We start from the raw sequence: 18,114 nt of genomic DNA on the forward strand, positions 1-18,114 counted from the left end.
GACGGTGCGTTCGGAAACTACACACAAAGGGACAGGGAAGGTACCCGCAACGTTAACGACGCCATGGGATCAAGGCGACCACAGCTGGCGAACCAGCGAGCTCGTTTAATGCCAGGTTCAATTCGTACGATCAGGAGGGTGAACCTCCCTCTCCGTTACCAGAGCGAGGACCTCCGGATCGAACTTTATTCGGCGATTGTATGCAGCCCGAATCCCGTTTGCAAACAGCTATTTCATTTCCGTTCCTCATTCTCGACAGTTTCGCGCCTCGATGGCCGGGACAGGATCTGGTTTACGCCCCCGCGCAAAGTCCCCTTGTATACCGATTCTACTTCCGGATCCGACTCACCGATCCACGAGGACCTTCCGAATAGAAATTTTGGTTAGTCCTGAGAGTCTCGGAACAAAGTGTAAACGAATTAAACGGAGGACTTTTATTCGGGGTAGATTTTCGAGGACTTGGAAACTCAAAACGGTGATAGGAAAGTGGCCGAACGTTTTTTGGAAAATTTTGGAAATTCGATTCTCGAGGATATACGAATGTGATTCGACGGTGGTTTTTTTACCAGCGAAGTTAGAAATTACAATAATCAATGAATGAAGTATGAAATTATGAAAGTTGGTACACAATTAATTTTGAGATGGCTAAATGACTAATAAAATCCCAATTAACAAGTCAACAAATATTATGACAACTGTGAAAATTTTTGAGGTTACGTTCATGACGACGGATAATTTTCTCATTAGCAATTCACGTTGAACAAACGGATTATTTCGTTACAATCTGCTGTGGAAATAAGTTGCGAGTTATGTTTTCTTTTTTTTTTTTTTGTTACAGAAACATATTATCGTCGTTACGCGTTTCAAATTAAATGCCCGTAGCGAATGATTAGAAAAAAGATGACTAAAAAAAAAAAAGGAAATGATTGTACCGATTGAAAGCCGTCGGTTGAATTAAAAATTCAAATTTCGAGATCGTTCGGACGGATAATTTAAATATAATACGTTGCATCTCCGTAGTAATCCGAAGAATTGAATCAGCCCTTCCTCCCTTCTAGCCTCGCGGTATTTAAATGCAAAATGGGCTTTACTTTACGCATATTAACGAACGCCCAGGTACAGCTGGAATTCCGTCGAGATCCTTCGTCCTCGACAGCTTTCGATAAATACGATTTTCTTCTCCACCCTTCGAGCCCTGTACAATCACTGATTCTATGCTCACCGGAATAGGAAAAAATACAATTATGAAATTTAATTTTCCAACAAAATCGGACCAAAATCAAGCATATCGATTCCATTCCAATGACAAGTATCGCAGTAATTTTTTCCGCGAAATTCGACATCGTTAAAACGAAAATGATGAAAACGTGTGTAAATCAGGGATACAGTTTCACGTATATGTAAAATGAAATTCAATTCAGCTCGATATAAAGCCCGAGAGATGAAATCATGGTAATAAAAAAAAATTGAAAAATGACTGCGAGAGCTGCACCACGTACGCATCCGGATGCTTGGCCCATTCGGTTTGAATTTTAAAATTTTTCTCACCGACGTAGAGTCGAGCCTCTGCTCAGCTGTTAAATTAAATTTACGAGCGTCAGTCAGTCGCGTACATGAGCCATTTATATGGGGCATTCTTCCGGCGGCATTCGATTCGTTCGACTGTTTCGAATAAAGTTGCTAAAATGAAAATTTTCGACGTTCGATTTCCCTTCCGCAATCATTTACCGTTGAGCTTAAATTACACAAGAGGCACTTTTGTCTTTCGACGATTGTTATCTTTTAACTGTAACCACTCCGAGAGTAAAAAGTCGAGTTTTTACTACACGTCCACGTTTCAAGATCCATGGAATCACCTTCGATCATTTTCGAACGGATGTCTTCTTCGTGCCTGTATGTACGTGATGAATTTTTTTATGCGACGACATATCGAGACCGAGTCACCGGATTTCAATGACTTTGTTCTGAATCGACGCGTTTTTTCTGAACTCGAAACTGATTAGATTTTAACTTCGATCGGTTCACTACTTTTTCACTTATTTAAATAACAAAATTTCAAAAAATTGAATAAAAATGACGATATCTTGAGAATAGATGAATGAATTTGAATGAAAATTGCTACCGTGATGTTTTTTGGGTCATTCATCACGAATCCGAGGTCAGATTAGCGAAATCCAAAATGGCGGTTCAATACGGCGGAAAAATACCTAAGAATCTTCCGATTTTGGTAGAAATTGGTAGACGGAGGTTTTTTGGATCATTCTAAAAAGATAGTTTTTTTTTTTTCTTATTTTTGTCCTATAAACTTGGAACCCACAGTGTGAGAATTGGAAGCTCGAGGGCTGGCCGATCGTTAGTCTAAAGCCGGTTGTTCTCCGCATGAAACGTGCTTAGGTTCGGTAAATTATTACCAAAATTGTACGATGCAGAGCGGCGTGATTAATTACCAATCAGCGTTGATTACAGTGCCAATACTTTCGGGCCTGTATGATTATAACGCTGCAGCCGATCGAATTTTCCCACACGACGTCGTGATTGATCCTTTGTCAATTAGGATCTTCGGGCTCAGAATTTCGAGCACGGAATTCGCAGCGAACAATGTCTATAATAATGCCTGCAGGATGTGCCGGAGCAGTTTCTCTCAACGCCGCGTCGGCGAAAGCTCGACGCCTCCTCATCCTTCTCGACGAGCAATATTACCTACGGTGTTAATTACGCCCGACTCAAAGCAACTCCGGGCAATAAGTACCTCGAAGCGCGATCGGGAAAAACGATGCAAAAGGGACGGTAGAATCGGGGGAAAGTACAAAAAGGTAACGCGATTGGCTTCGCATACGTCTCAATATCCTGACGGATTCCAGGATACGTCGATATAATTATACGGCGCGTCTTTCAACGAGCTTAAAGCGATCAATTAATATCAATATAATATAATAAAATCAATTCCGATAAAAGGAACCTCCGCATTTTGAAGCTAGAGTCGAGTGTTAACGGCGTTTATCTATCCTAGTCCTGTCTATTTGTCATTATCCGTTTCTTAATTACGATTTGTTGAAACATGCCGAATGTTTGAAATATGCTAAATCGTCAGCATTTTTTGACGAACTAAAACTCGCGAACGGAATGCGCTAGAGTCGTGAAACAAGTCTCAGGACGAAGTTAAAGTTTCCGACTACGTTTTGAACGTTATTGGAATCTATTACAGGATATTTTATGCCAGAGTTACGATATATCAAGGGATACTTCGTTTTTTGAAAATCAGTTCCGAAAAATTAGACTCCGCATTTCGAAGCTATCGTCGAGTGTCGAACACGCCTATCTATCCTAGTCCAAGTTATCGATTAGAAAATATGTGAGTTGGAGTTTAATTGATATAAATGCGTACGCAAGAAACGTTCGCGTTTGAATAGAATCTGTGAAAACTGATGAGAATTCGATCGTTGATAATTGCGGGTTCGAAATAGAGCGCGGATCGCGAATTGGGATTGCAAAAATGGATTTCGTTTCAGGGCAAACGGGTATAACGGAAAGTTGAACGAATTAAAATGTGAATGGAATCGAGTTCACATCCTATACGAGAGCCGTTTGCCCAGCAGCGTCAGCAAGCGCATCAAAAGCCGGGATCTATTCATTCTAGGCTCGTATTGCCAGCCGGCACTCATCACTATGGCCCGTTAATTAATCCAGGTATAGGAATTCGCCCGAGTGGACTGAGCCGTGCACCCTGGACTGGTTCTTGTAGCTTCCCCGAGACACTCGAATTCCCTAACGAAATCTTCGCCCAGCTCCCTGGCTTTTCAATCGTCAGGATAGTCGATGCTTTCGCACATTCCGAATTACGATTCTTCACATTTTCAATTTCCCCTCCAGCGGAAAGCCGCTGCTAGCTTCGGGAAAACTGTTGCTCAATTTCTGCTATAATAATCTGCTCTAAAACCCGCGTTGAAGAAATTAAATTCTCACATTTTCAGTATTAATTAATTCTGCCCCCAAAGTGCATGGCTCGTAATTTCCAATCTTGTCTGAGAAATTTTTCAAAAAAGTGTCAGAGAAAAGAAACGACACCTCGTTTCGAATGATTTCTCTACGATCCTAAGCATTTTTACGAATCTACGTTTGCAAAAGGCTGTAATAATTCTTATTAACAACATCGAAACGTTATACCAATTTTGAATACGAATCATCGGATGTATTTCGCCTGTTTTTTCACCGTCCGCAGTTGAAATTTCTTTTGGGACAGTTTTTTACCAGCTGTTTGCATACGCCCTTCGGCTTGGCTAATAATCCCGTCACTGAGAAGAAACTCACTGCTTTTAAGCACGGGACTGATAAAAGGTAGGAAAAACGGTTTGCACAGTTCGGTCAAGTCATTTTTATGCCTTCGCTTACCCGGCGAACTCGACTAATGAGACCGCAAGTATCTCGGTCTGCTTTCGCTGAAGATATTAAAAAGTGAGGTCGAATGGATACGAAATTCCCCCGTACAAATTAAAAAAGCATTTAAACCTTACGTTAAAACATCAGAATTACTTATACACGGTATCTAAAGTCGATCATGTGAAAACAAATTTGGTTTTCTTCCGCGCCACTCGTTAATCGTCTATTTCGCGACGTGTCGAGATATAAAAAAAAGGCTTTGAGCACCATTTACAAAAAAAAAAGAAGAAAAAAAAAAAAAAACATTGGCGCATACGTACTTTCGGAATAAAAAAAAATGATTTAGACCAAAATGAAAATGGCATTTACAACCTTTTGTTAATTTTCCTCTTCGATTTTTGAGAATAAAATCACCCGTTTACTTGAGAGACGGATTAATTACACGTGAAGTAAATTGATGCAAAAAATTACGCATATTTCGCTGTACAAACAATTTTTTCCTTTAAAAGAAAATCTTCTTCCCTGCCGACGAAATACATCGCAGAATCTGTGCGACTCTGTTGAAAATATAACTTCGATTCGGCAGGACAAATACGCAGATTCGTGCAGTTTCAATCGTTCCAAATCTCGATTTTATCGCTTTACGTGTACATAATATCTTGTATAATGCATTCATCGATGAAAGTTTATGAACCCGAATGAACGATGCATGCAGTGACTCGCTACTGTGTTTCGTATCTTATTAAGGATGTTTCCTGCGTTCATTCATTGACGTATTCAACCGTTCAAGGTAGAAGTTGAGGATCGCTGATTGTGAAAGACAGAAAACGCCGAATGGAATTCGCGGTTTTCCGTCTCTCACACATACCGTATGACCTACTTTTCATTTTAAAAGATTTATCTTTACACAGTATTTTTCTGTCAATGCGAACGGTCGTTTCTGACAGCTCCCGAAAACTTGGGAAAATTTCACCCTAACCAAAAGCTGAAACAAACGTTATTTTCATCATCCTTATTTTTTTCCATTCTTAATTCTTCTTTTCTTCAAAGATACAAAGATACGAAGAGAATCGTATAAATACGAAGGGTCATGATCGGTCAATATAATTGGAAAAAATTTTGAAGGTAATAATTCTGTTTTCCAACCGCGTTGAAACTTTGGACCGAAATTTCTAAACCACCAGAAAAAAATAAAACGTCACGTCACCGCGTTCTACGTTTTTCTTTTCAAATTTCGCGCCTTATTCCGGACATCTAACGGAACAAGATGAGAGCTCATCCGATGTTCGAAGGATTGTCCTTGCGAAGAATCGCAGGCTGAATTTGGAATTTGCATTTTCGAGTCAGAGGTGATTCCGGTGAAGGAAAGAAATCCGAATTGAAAATGGTGCCGGGTATCCGGCGGCTCGAAATCTCTGAGACGATAATTTTTGATCGAGCAATTTTGCCCGGCGTTCCCAGCGGGACGCAGTCGAAATCGTCTTTTTTTCGTTTATCCGAAAGCACCAGCGCCCCGGGTTCCTCCCGAGGGAAAGAAACGAAGAATCTACGCGAAGAAGTCGCGCCGCGCTGTTTATAAGCCCGGCCAATCCGGCCTTCAAAACCGCCCCCAGAAATTTCCCGACGACCCTGGTGGAGACAGTTTCATGATCTAGGGTTCCGAATTCACGGGCATTAGCTCAGTCAACTGCGCCAAGAGGTTTCCCGCCGTTGATTGTAGTGCGTAGCTGCTCGGAGATCATGCCACCGGGAATATCTCGCCGCCTCGTTACATTCGCTTACCCTGTACATGCGTATATACATATATATGTGTGTGTGTGTAGGTACATGTATGTATACATATACCTGATGTCATCCCTAGAAATTAATCCATGCTCAGAGATACGCTACATTACGTGATACAACATCGAGGGAAATCTAATCTATTAAAGATATGCGTTATTAGACTCACTGAGAAAAATTTCATTTGTCGTAGTAAGTAGAAAAATTCGGTAAAACAGGTATCGTTAAAAAAAAATTGTTCGAATATCGTTGGAATTACGAAAAATGAGGTACGCCTAACCATTTCGTTTTTATGAACCAGTTTTTTTTTTTTTTTATGAATTTTGAATTTTGAATTTCGTAGCTCACAAATCAATTTTAGTGCAAGTCGAAAATTTTTATTCTCACAAGATGAGGAATGGAAAATTTTTAACAACAACGTTTAAAAAGGAAATTACCATTAAAAGTAGAATTTATTTCAGTGAGGTTACTTATCATTAAAAGTAGAGCCTTACTGATTAAAAATTGTCAACTGACTTCCTTCGTCATAAAAAATCTCAAACTGTAGAATTTTTAAGAAAATAAACAAAATAAAAATTGTGCTACGTTACGTATCAAGAAGATTAGGTTTTTCTCGGCTTTGTTTTCACTCTTGATAAAGCTGAAGATGGCAACGTTAACGTAACGAAACATTGAGGGGAAAAATAACTGTTTTGCAAATTTATAATGACTTTGTCAAATTTTTCAAATATAAACATGTTTCGCTGCGTTACGTTAAAATCTATCGCATTTCAGACCTTCTCAAAATTTCGAAATAACTATTTCCCGACGATGATTCTTCATTCCCAAGACATTGCGTGCCGATGAATGCTGATCGTTTCGCAATCAACATGTTTTAGACAGTTTGAACTAAGGATAAGCTCAAAATTTCATTTCTATCGTTGAAACTGGATTTTTAATTATGTTCAAGATCTCTGAGAAGATTTGTTCTCAAACTTTGATCCACGAAAATATGCCGGAATTAATTACAACAATGGACAAAACATATGTATGGGTAATTCCATGCGAATCCAACCAACGTCTGACCCACATTATTTTTAATTTTGTCCAAAATTTTTTGCAACAATTGTGTCAAATCTAAAACAGTACCCTGAACCTTTTGATTAGAAAAAAAATCAGGTACAAAAGATGCTAGTTATAATTCTTCGCCCAAAGGCACGAGGAATTTAATTTCCCGAACAAGACGAGCCAAAAAACAGTTTGCAAAATACGTTCGCGGGTAGTCTTTGAATGAATTTCTCATTGCGTCGAATAATATGATTCAAGAAAAGTATGACGTAGATGAATGAATAAAAAAAAATGAATTGGAAAATAACGGTATTATGGTATAAAAAATAACAACCCGTTCCAAAAAATGGAATCATTTTTCTAATTTCGCAAAAAGGATGGTCAGCTTTTTCAGCCTAACACCGAGTATCACGATAATCATGATCCATGATCCAGCCCCTTCCTACTCTTTATCCTACAGGATAGTACAAGCCTGCCGCGGTCGCAGATGCCTCGATATTACGAACCAAAATCCTGGATCCTGGGGATCAGGTTTCCATTGAAACCGAGCAACGAGTGAGAAGGTTGGTCCCCTGAAACCGGTGGCTGTGTGGATGAACCCTGAATCCAGACAGAGAAACGCATTGTAGCCCAGCCCGCAATGACGTACGAAATTTATCACACCGTTGGATGTAGAACACGTGTATACGGTGCGTTCCATGCCAATTTGACTGACATTCGGTCATGATTAATATCGGACTTTATCGTTCGTTTCTGTTTACACCAAAGTCATTATCGATTCTTGAAAATCATATTTTTCTGCTGAATCTATGAATGAATCGGTATTTTAATCGGATATCTAAGATTTGCGTTTCATTATGAATTTCAGGAAAGCGTAAGGTGTTGACTGGATTTTTTTCACTTCTTCGAAGTATGTGGAGAAGATAATTGATATACTTGATTCGCAAACTCCCGAAAAGATATTCCTCAAAACGATTCGGTAATAATATTTCTTAGATGATGGAAATAATTCATAACAAAAGACGGAGCAGGAAAAGCGCAGTTCTGAAGATGAATTTTATTTTTCGCTAAATTGGATGATACAGAATTTCACTGTGAAAGAAAAAGAAAATACAGCATTTTGGAGTTGGCCAATTTTGATTAAAATTTTTACCTCACATCCTTGCTTTCTAAAAATTTGTTGTAAACAATGCAGAATTAGTATCAAGGGAGTTCTGACCATGCGAGAATGAACATTCAGTTATCGATGAAATTTGGCAATTCGATAGATTTATGTGATTCGATCACCAGATTAAAATTTTCTACCGATTCGCGAGACTTTTTTATCCGAAATAACCAAATACGTCTTCTCTCATTTTACCCGTATTCTTACGGAGAATTGAAGTTGTCAATTAAATTTGTAACGAAGTGACATTGAAATTTTGTTGAAATTTTTTTTACCAGTAGAAGCAAATCTAATAATAACCGACGAAGATATTTCAGAATTTTTCACCAGTTCCATGATATTGGAAAAAATCGACAATATCGCAAAATGGTTACGCGCACCTCGTTTTTCCTAATTGCAACAATATTCAAACAATTCTTTGAGCGATGCCTGTTTTACTCAATTTTTCTACTTACTACAACAAATGAAATTGTAACGACGTTAAAACTTCCTTACATACACGTCAAAGTTTCACCACATCGATCATTGATTCAGTGATTTTCGACGGTAAAAATTGCCAGGAATGGAAACGACTTTTATGCCAAAGAAACTGAAGACATTTTCACAGATATATCGTAGCTCGTCGAGTGGCGCGTAGCGTTTGTAAACGATTGGCGACGATTACTGGGGAAAAGCTCGTCGCTGTCAACTAAAACGGTTGTTTATATTGGCCGCGTCGTTAGAAGCTCGAAGGTGATCGATCATCGGTGAGTGTGGATGGAGACGTGAAAACTACGCCGGGTATTATAAGGGTCGTTCAATTTTCACGCTCTCATCTCCCTTTTTCACAGAATGACGTGACGAGCTCGCATCGAATCAGCGAGTCTCGGCTTCGCTACGAATTGAGATTAATCGTCGGACCCGATAACACCGGTCAACACGAATTTTGAATCTGGATTACAGATGTAAAATTTTGATTTCCTCCACGTAGCTCTTAGGACAAAAATAAATAAACAAATGAATAAACGGTTTTATTAGCTATTGAGGTTTGCTTTCGAAGAAACCAGAACGATATTCAAGATTTTGAAAAAATTGTTTATTTCCTCAAACATTTGTTATAAATAACAATTGAATAAACTTCAGTTTCGCATTTAAATCACTTTTATTAAAAAACAATATTGTTTCGGTTTTATAGTAGCTGAATAATTGAAATCATAGATTTTAATGAATTTCTGAAGACTTTTACTAGAGAAATTATTAAATCGTTGTTATTTCTCCCAAGACTACAAGAGCAAATTTGAAAGTAGGGTTTATATATTTTTCCATTGTTTTTAAGCGTGAAAAATAAAAAAAAAAAAAGAATTAACTCAACCCAGGCACAAATATGGAAAAAAAAAATTTTTGTTGGCCGGCGTAATCACCGATAAAAAAAAAAAAAAATATATATATATAAATTACAGCTTTGATCTCTTGGGTATCTTTTCCCCACCGAAAGTCTAGTCGGATAATTGAATTCCCCCGGGATTTCTCGGGGCTTGGAATTTTCGACTCTTAAAGGTACCTATACCATTTTAATTGAAATTCTTGATTAATCGATGGTTTGAAAATAAAAATTTTCTTAGAACCACCCTATAAAATAAATGTTAGTAATTTTAATTTTGTTCTAAATTCCTTCAATCATGCAACAAAACAGTCTTGAATAGTCTTAAAGAAGTGTCGAGCTTTTCGAAAAAATAAAAAACAAGTTTATAAATTTTTCATAAAATTACATCAAGTTCTCCGTGACGCTCTTCACTAAAAAAAATATTCTCACAGTCATTTGTTCTGGATTCAAAATCCGCGGAGAATAACAATTCTAAAAAAACAAAAAAGAAAGAAAGAAATAAATAAACGAGTCTATCTAAAATTCCCGAAAAATTTATTCAAATCTTTCACATATGTATCTAAATTCAAATATTTTTATGCAATGCTACATAGAATTTTACCCTTCGCCAATCGCTTCTCGAAACACTTCGTTATTCTTCAAGCCAAATATTCGTAGACACGATAACGAGATCAGTATTGATTGTGCGAAACTTTTTTCGATAGTATTTTTTTTCGATGGTATTAAGTAGCCCGAAAAATTCTTCTCCTGTGCACGAAATCCGTTGTGTTAATTTTTTGTTTGTTTGTTTGTTTGTTTTTTTTCTTCTTGTTTACCGTAAGACTATAATTTTTTCACAGTCTAGTGTTTAAAAATTTCTCTCATTCCGCGAGCTGAAGCCAGTTCGCGAAATTTCAAACGTATAATAAATACATATGAAAAAATAAATCGCGATCGCCGAAAAAAAAAAAAGTTCCAATACGGACGATTTTCTGTATTTTTTTACAACATCCATACAACAAAGTTACCTAAATCTGGTATTCTCTTTGAATGAAGGCCTTTATAATTGAAACAAAGAGAGGAAAAGGTTTCTTTTGTTTTTTGTTTTCCTCTTTCTCCATTCGTTTTCATTCCGTTTTGCCTCTCTCTCTCTCTTTCTCTCTCTCTCTCTCTCGGTAAATTTTGCCTAACAAGTGGGACGGCAGATATGAAAATTCACATGCAACACAGTCATAAGCAGCCACGTACCTTTTCACGCGCTGTGTCACCTTTTAGGTATGGAAATTAATTATTGCACCTCGGTGAACTTTTGAGAAGGAATTAACGACTCGAAGTTCAAAGCATATCCACACCTTTAATCAGACCGTTATTTCCTGTTTGTGAGAAAAAAAAAAAAGATAAAAAAAAATTCTCGATTTCTCAGAACTTTAAAGCGTAATTCTGATTCATTTAACCATATTTTGTATAATTTCAGCTGAACTTATTTTTTTATTAGATACTATATTTTTATTATTTTTCGTTAAAGTGTAGTTTTTTTTACAAAGATTTCAACGAATCTTAAATAAAATATTGACAAGTACTCGGGTAAGTTTTATGGATGCGGGAAAATGGAAATCTGAATCAACGGACGGAAAGTGGAGAAAGAAAATTTGTCAGCCGAAAATATTCGTCGTACAATTTTTTGTTTATTTCAGTCATTTTGAAGCCTGAAAATTGTTAAAATTCTCACTGTAAAATATTGCGTATAATTTTTAAATAGTTTTCATTTTATTCTACTTGATACTCAAAATATATCTTCAGAATTATCATGATTTCTCTTTTTTACATATTTTGGCATAACAAAATTTGCAGTATCTTTAATTATTAACATTAATTTATGAAAAATTCGAGGTGGGTGGGAAGAAATTTATATTTCACACAATTCCAAGTACCAGAAACGGCATAATCAACATCAGGAATAAAAATGTTCGCAAATATCCCGGCTAAAAGTTGAAAACAAACATCGATTTTCTAACCATCTTTTCGCGTATTTGTTTCTCACGATCTGTACAATTCCGACACACAAATGCGTCCAATTTGATTGTAAGAAAGTGCAAAAAAAATTTCAAAAAATCAACCACAGATTTTTCGAAGGCTGCATTATAATCTGTCAATTTTTGTAAAATGATCCACTAAAATTATTCAACTATTTTAATACGATTAATCTAATATCCAACCCTGTTCGAAGAAGTTTTCCCCCGTTCAGCATATCGCACAATACGCAAAGTTATTTAACCACGATCTCTTACCTCTCACAGCCGTCAAACTCGACGCCACTTTTCGCCAAACTTGAGAAGCACGCGTGCAGTTCAACGATGAAAATCTTGTCGCACGAATTTTGATTTGTTTCAACGTCGTTTCATTCGTTCCCTAAATATTCGTCCCTGTTCTCCAATCAAAATTTAAGCTCAATTATCATTCTGCACAAAAATATCACTCTCGATAATCAACGTTAAGTATACGTCAATATTCTCTTCAATTAAATTATCAGTCACGTTACCGGCAACGAAGTGTCACAATTATATTGCCGGTGAATTCCCGACTGATGATAAATTCATTTTTCTCCGTTACTCTTTAAACGGAGCTTTTTCACCCACTCGCCGTTCGTATCATCGTCACATCGCCATTTTGGAATTTTATTTTCATATTTTGCATCGAAATTTTTTTACATGTCCCTTGTAACTTATATTTTCTGCGATAATCACACGACGTTATTTCTCGTTTTATTATTATTATTATTATTATTATTATTATTATTATTATTATTATTATTATTATTATTATTATTATTATTAATATTATTATAATTATTGTTGTTATTATTTACTTCAGTTTAAGCAAAGTTGTACGATGAAAAGTTTCTTTTTTTTTCTACCTCGCCAGTTACACAACATCGATAAATTATCTTCATTCGGTTTTTATTCGTTATTACATTTCTTTAATATTATAAATTTATAATACATATTACAGTAAAATTGTTTGGAAAAAAAAAAAAAAAACAGAAAAATAAATTTGACCAGATCGAAGCACTTGAGGGGAAAAAAAAAATTAATTCACGCTTCCACGCAAAGAAATTTGATCGCAAAAATTAAGAAGGCGTGATGAGAAAAAAAAAAAAAGAAAAAATCAACCACGAAAGAAAAGAAAATTGTTGTTCGCCATGTGTGTTGTTTCTTTTTTTATCGTTTATTTCAAGTTCTCATTCGACTCCCATTTTACGGTGTAGCAACAACAACGACAAGAACAACAGTAACGGAGTAGACAAAGGTATCGAGGAGGTGAGAAAAAAAAAAAAAAAAACAAAAAAAAAACAACACCGAGAAAACGCTCGACCCGTTTTCTAGATGAAAAATTCGTCGGGTGACGTTTGAAATTTTTTACACCGAGGGTCTGAGTCTTTTTTTTTTTTTTTTTTATCTCTTTTCGAAAAGCTTCGAGCTTTCCGCGAGGCCGTCCGGCATTTTTTAATTTCTAATCGACGACGGAAATCCGGTGTTGCGAGGATATCGTTTTTGAAGGGGGAAAGCTCCTTGGAGAAGGAACAAAAAAATAAAAAAAACGAAACAAAGAAAGAAAGAAAGAAAGAATCGCGATTCGAGCAGGAGGGCGGAACGAAGCTTTCCGTCGGAGCTTTCAGGCCGCGTGTCGGCGTCCCGATGTCCGCGGTGATACTACAGCCACCGGCGAAGGTAACCCCCGCTTTCAACCCTCGATTCCCGGGTGTCTCTCCGTCTCTCTCCGTTTCTCTCCCACTCGGGCGAAGCCACCCACCCCAACCGCCCCTGACTTAGCGGCGTGTATGTATAATAGAAAGCTCAGAACCGCCGCGGTGCAAGCGCAGATATCGCCGCCCTCCCCCTCCTACTCTTCCTCGAGATTCGAATATGTCGTACATTCGTGTCAGACACGCATTTTCCCCCGTCTCTAACCTTGTTTTATACCGCCTGACTTATACGCTTCGCTGTTTTTTACACAACGTATACCGAGGATTTTTCGGCATCGAAAAAAGGTACAGCGATATTACGCGAAGATGTCGACGAGGCATCGAGCTTTTTACAATTCTAACAATTCGGGATAGACTCGTCACGAATCATCCTTCGAACTTCATCCTTAATTTTTATTTGGAGTGTAAAAAAAAAAAAAAAAAACCTTTTAAAGCGCTCGTATACCGTGTTGCAATGGAAATATGACCATCATTTTTTATTTTCAACCACTTCAACGGATCCACTGTGATAAATTTTCGAAGTCTAGCTTTGAATTTGTTGTCGGTGATCCAAAAGAACCTCTTCCTAACAATTTCTACCAAAATCGAAGTATTTTTAGATATTTTTCCATACCATATTGGATCACCATTTTGGATTTCGCAATATGACTTTAGATTCGTGATCAGCCACCCAACAAACCGACGAGTACCAATTTTCATCAAAATCCAGCTTATCGGATACGCCAAATTTAAATTTTGCAAATCCAACCTTAAATTTGTAATTAGCGATTCGAAAAAACTCGCGATAGCAATTTTCATTCAAATCCATTCACCCGTACTCAAGATATCATCAATAATATTTGATTTTTCAGAATTTTGTTGTTTAAATAATCCAACCAGTTCCAAGTTTGGAATTAGAATGCTGCTGTCAATTTTTATACACACGTATTTTTGGATAAATTTATTCCTGCTGACAAATGTTACTTGTCATCATTTATAACCTGGGCGATAAAAATGATAAGAATCACGACATTCTGCCGTTGTGCAAAAAAAAAAACAAAAAAAAAAAAAACTTTGATCAACTTGGAATAATTTTAATTCTTGACGGGCTGACTCTAAATTATATAAAAGTAAAGAAAATAAAAAATAAAAAATAGAAGCCAACGAAAGAAATATCGGAAAACTTGCGATGCATTAATTATAACAGTTCGGCTAATGAACGTGGTTGTAAGAACTTTGAAAACTCCACAAGTCGCTAATTGTCATTTCTCGTCACGTCGCTGTGAGTGCAAAGAAAAAGGAGAGAAAAAAAAAAGAAATTTTTGTTGCATAGTTTGCAACAGGTATATATACATATATATATATATACATATATACGTGAAAGAAAATTAAATAAAATTCAAGAACGGCTTGCGGTTGACATCCAATTAATTCAGCTCATCGTTTGATGCGTTGACAAACTTATTAAGCAAGTATAATTATCAAGAATAAGTAACAAGAAAGCGTCGAGAAAGAAGCCAAAAGAAGCAGAAGAGGCGAGAAAATATATTCGACAACATAATAACGAGAGGTGATATTTTTGTATAAAAAATGCATCGCGCATACAATGAGATTAGCGAGTATTTCGTTAAAGGACGAATCAGTTCAAATTAAATAACCGTAGACCTGTCCCGAGCACTTTGTCTGAGATGGGGAAAAACAATTAAAAATCCCATTGTCATTTAATCGAAACTGACGCAAGAGTGAGACGACCTTAATTTTGACTCGACTCTTTGTTATCCAGACCTGAAAATCCCCGCGTATTTCGTAATTATTTCACTGACAAAACGACGCACAAAATGCTGTGTCAAATCTCGCTCCGCCGGAGATTTTTTTTAATTCCGCTCGAATAACGATTCAAAAGAAAAATTGAGATGACACAAATATCTATCTCACGACGACGAATAAAATCATTAGGCTAAACGAATTTGAAAATATCGCAATATTTCGAACATATTTTATCCTGAAATGAAATTTGAACTATTCGACACTTGTTTTAACACGAATTAAAAACCATGCGATGACGAGATGAGGAAAAAAAAAAACAAAAGGAACATTCAAACCTAAAATTTGTCACAAAATATGGAATTAATAAAAATGATTAACGCTGTAACGGAACGGAGAATATCGTTATTTTTTTTTTTCTTTTACGTACATTAGATTCGCAAAGTTTTTCAGCTTGAAAAATTTGTGTGCAAGAATTTTTTTTCCGCATCTTTGTTTGATTGTTTTTTTTTTTTTTTATTTTTTTTTTTTTTATTTTTGTTAGGACCGACTCGTGAGAAATGGGGAAATTAACAAGCACCTAATCACTACGGAACAACGAAGCTAAATCTGTTAAGGTGTTGAATTACCAGAGGAGAATGGAGGGGGTGTAATAATTAATCACTCCCCACTTGGACCGCGAACCCAGTTCTCACATCGCTGTGAGCAAAGACTAACAATCTCGGGTAAACAATGGATGTAACGGGCGTAGTTGGCGGGTACTGCATGAAGCTTTTGTATCATCCGACTTGCGGCTGGTATTAATTACTCTGTAAACACCCGGAGACGAAAGATCGCGAAGCGAATTCTTTCGGATAGACAGACGCGTGTTCCGCATCATCGTTTGAAAAAATAAAACAAAATGTAAGAGATGCACGAAATTTGAAATGATGAAAAATTGATTTTCATCTTGATGTTTATTTTGATTATTCGATTGTTCGCCGTTTTATTGATGATCGTACATCTCAAAGATTGTCAAGCTTTCGTAATTTTATGTTTCGATGTTTCATATTTTACTCTTTCTGATATCGGATCCTGAGTCCTTTTATTGGTACGATGTTACATTTAGAACTATTGAATTTACGACATCTTGATCAAGCACACTGAAACGAAATAAGATTATAGATTTTGAATTTCTCTTCTTTTTTTTCCTCTCGTAAAGAGTAGTTCAAATTTTTCGCCTCCTATTCTCGACTTTGTTTATCACGATTTTCATACTCGATGGAAAAAAATTGCATTTTTATTTCCGGCCAGTAACGGCGCTTGCAGCCTTTGTTTATTCCCATCTTTATTTGCTGAACAGTTTTCAACACTCATATTCTATTCTCAGAACCATATTTTTCATAATTTCTACCGCAAAATAAATGCCGATTATTAATTTCGTCCGAATAAAATCTGCGCCAATGTATTCAATATTCGCAAACAGACCGTGACACGATAACCCAAATCTTGTTAGTTGTAAAATAAGGCTCAAGGTTAGTTCTGAATTTTTATAACCGTAAGAAATTATCCCAGCTATTTGTTATCGAGGAAAAATAGCGACCTTCGATGGAGACTAGGCGAAAAATGCCGTCTGCGTTATTTTTCACAGCTCGCAAGCTGCGCTTACTCTTTTTGCCGATTTGCACAGGTTGTTGTGCGTCGCTGTTCCCAAACGAGACTCGAGCCTCGCGGGGATGTAAAAACATTTAGTTCGTCCATTTTTCATCCCTCGCTGCGCCGCGACTTTCGCCTCGGTGAGTCGTTAAGTAAGGGGACGAACGAATTAACCAGGTAAACGGCTTGCGGAGTGTAACTGAAACTAATTGAGCATATACGAGTATATCTAACCGAGTCGAGCCGGTACTCCACCCTTTTTGATGCAGTCTTTGCAACGCTGCACCGAAGTTTGAATTTGAAAGTATAACAGGCGGCTTGAAGCTTGTATAAATATTTGAAATCTAATGAGTTTTAATTAGATTTTTACCGCCCCGTTCGTTATTCGTAAATTTCTCATCCGCTGAAAACTGAATTTCATAATTAGTCTGCCGATTCCTTTATCTCGATTTTAAACTTTCAATATTTACATCAACTTTCGTGAAGTTCTTACGCTCTGGGAAGATCGTAATACGCTTTGTCGATCGAAATTCGTAAAGATGTCTCGTCTCGCCCGTGCAGAATTTACAGACAATTCCGACAATTTTCCGAGAATGATCGAGGCAGGAATATCTTCTTCAACTGCTACAAATTTCAATTCACATCCAGATCTGGGAATTCGCCGAGTTTCAAACCGTTACTAGTATTTTTATTTACAATACAACAGGAAGTTAAATCTTCCCCTAAAAGTACAAGAAGATCAAGTACCAGTTTCGAAAAATATCATCATCTAAAAAAACATAGAATCGATTTCGTTCCGGGTCCAAGTTTTAGGTTCTTGCAAAAACTTACCAACGGTTCTAAATTCCGGGAATGGTGTGAAAATAATTTTATAAAGTTGTTCAAACGTATTAAAAATATGTGGCTCACTTCCGTAGAATCGTGTTATTTTAGTGATTCTCTTAATCTGTACGATGTTACAGAAAAAATAATTATCCGCGAACGATAAAAGTTTTTTTTTTTTTTATTTTCAAATCGTTGAATCTCTCTTCTTCCACTGAAAGTCGAGGGATAGACTGATTTAAACCGACAGAATTTGAAGAAACGAAAATGGGAAGTCGAGAGGTGAAATTTTTGGTTCCCCAAAGAAGGGTTGTAAGAAGATGAGAAAATTACAGATAGAATTCATTTTTACTATGGATCGTGAACTGGAAAATTGACGGAATTGGTCATATATATATATATACAATATACTTTGCGGGACTATCTACCGTAAATTTA

The 18,114-nt window shown here is 36.7% G+C and overlaps 1 protein-coding gene across 4 annotated transcripts in view; it reads right to left on the reverse strand.

The window, feature by feature from the left end:
• LOC124213844 (Octopamine beta2 receptor) overlaps window positions 1-12,463 on the reverse strand; it is a 171,754-nt gene extending 159,291 nt beyond the window's left edge. For all 4 annotated transcript variants that reach the window (XM_069134138.1, XM_046615530.2, XM_046615529.2 and 1 more), the window contains exon 1: window positions 12,002-12,463. The gene's annotated coding sequence lies outside the window, so the exon portion shown is untranslated. The remainder of the gene's footprint in view (window positions 1-12,001) is intronic.
• Window positions 12,464-18,114: the final 5,651 nt, after the last annotated feature.

Source organism: Neodiprion pinetum, chromosome 3 (assembly GCF_021155775.2).
Source record: "Neodiprion pinetum isolate iyNeoPine1 chromosome 3, iyNeoPine1.2, whole genome shotgun sequence".
NCBI classification, from domain to species: domain Eukaryota; kingdom Metazoa; phylum Arthropoda; class Insecta; order Hymenoptera; family Diprionidae; genus Neodiprion; species Neodiprion pinetum.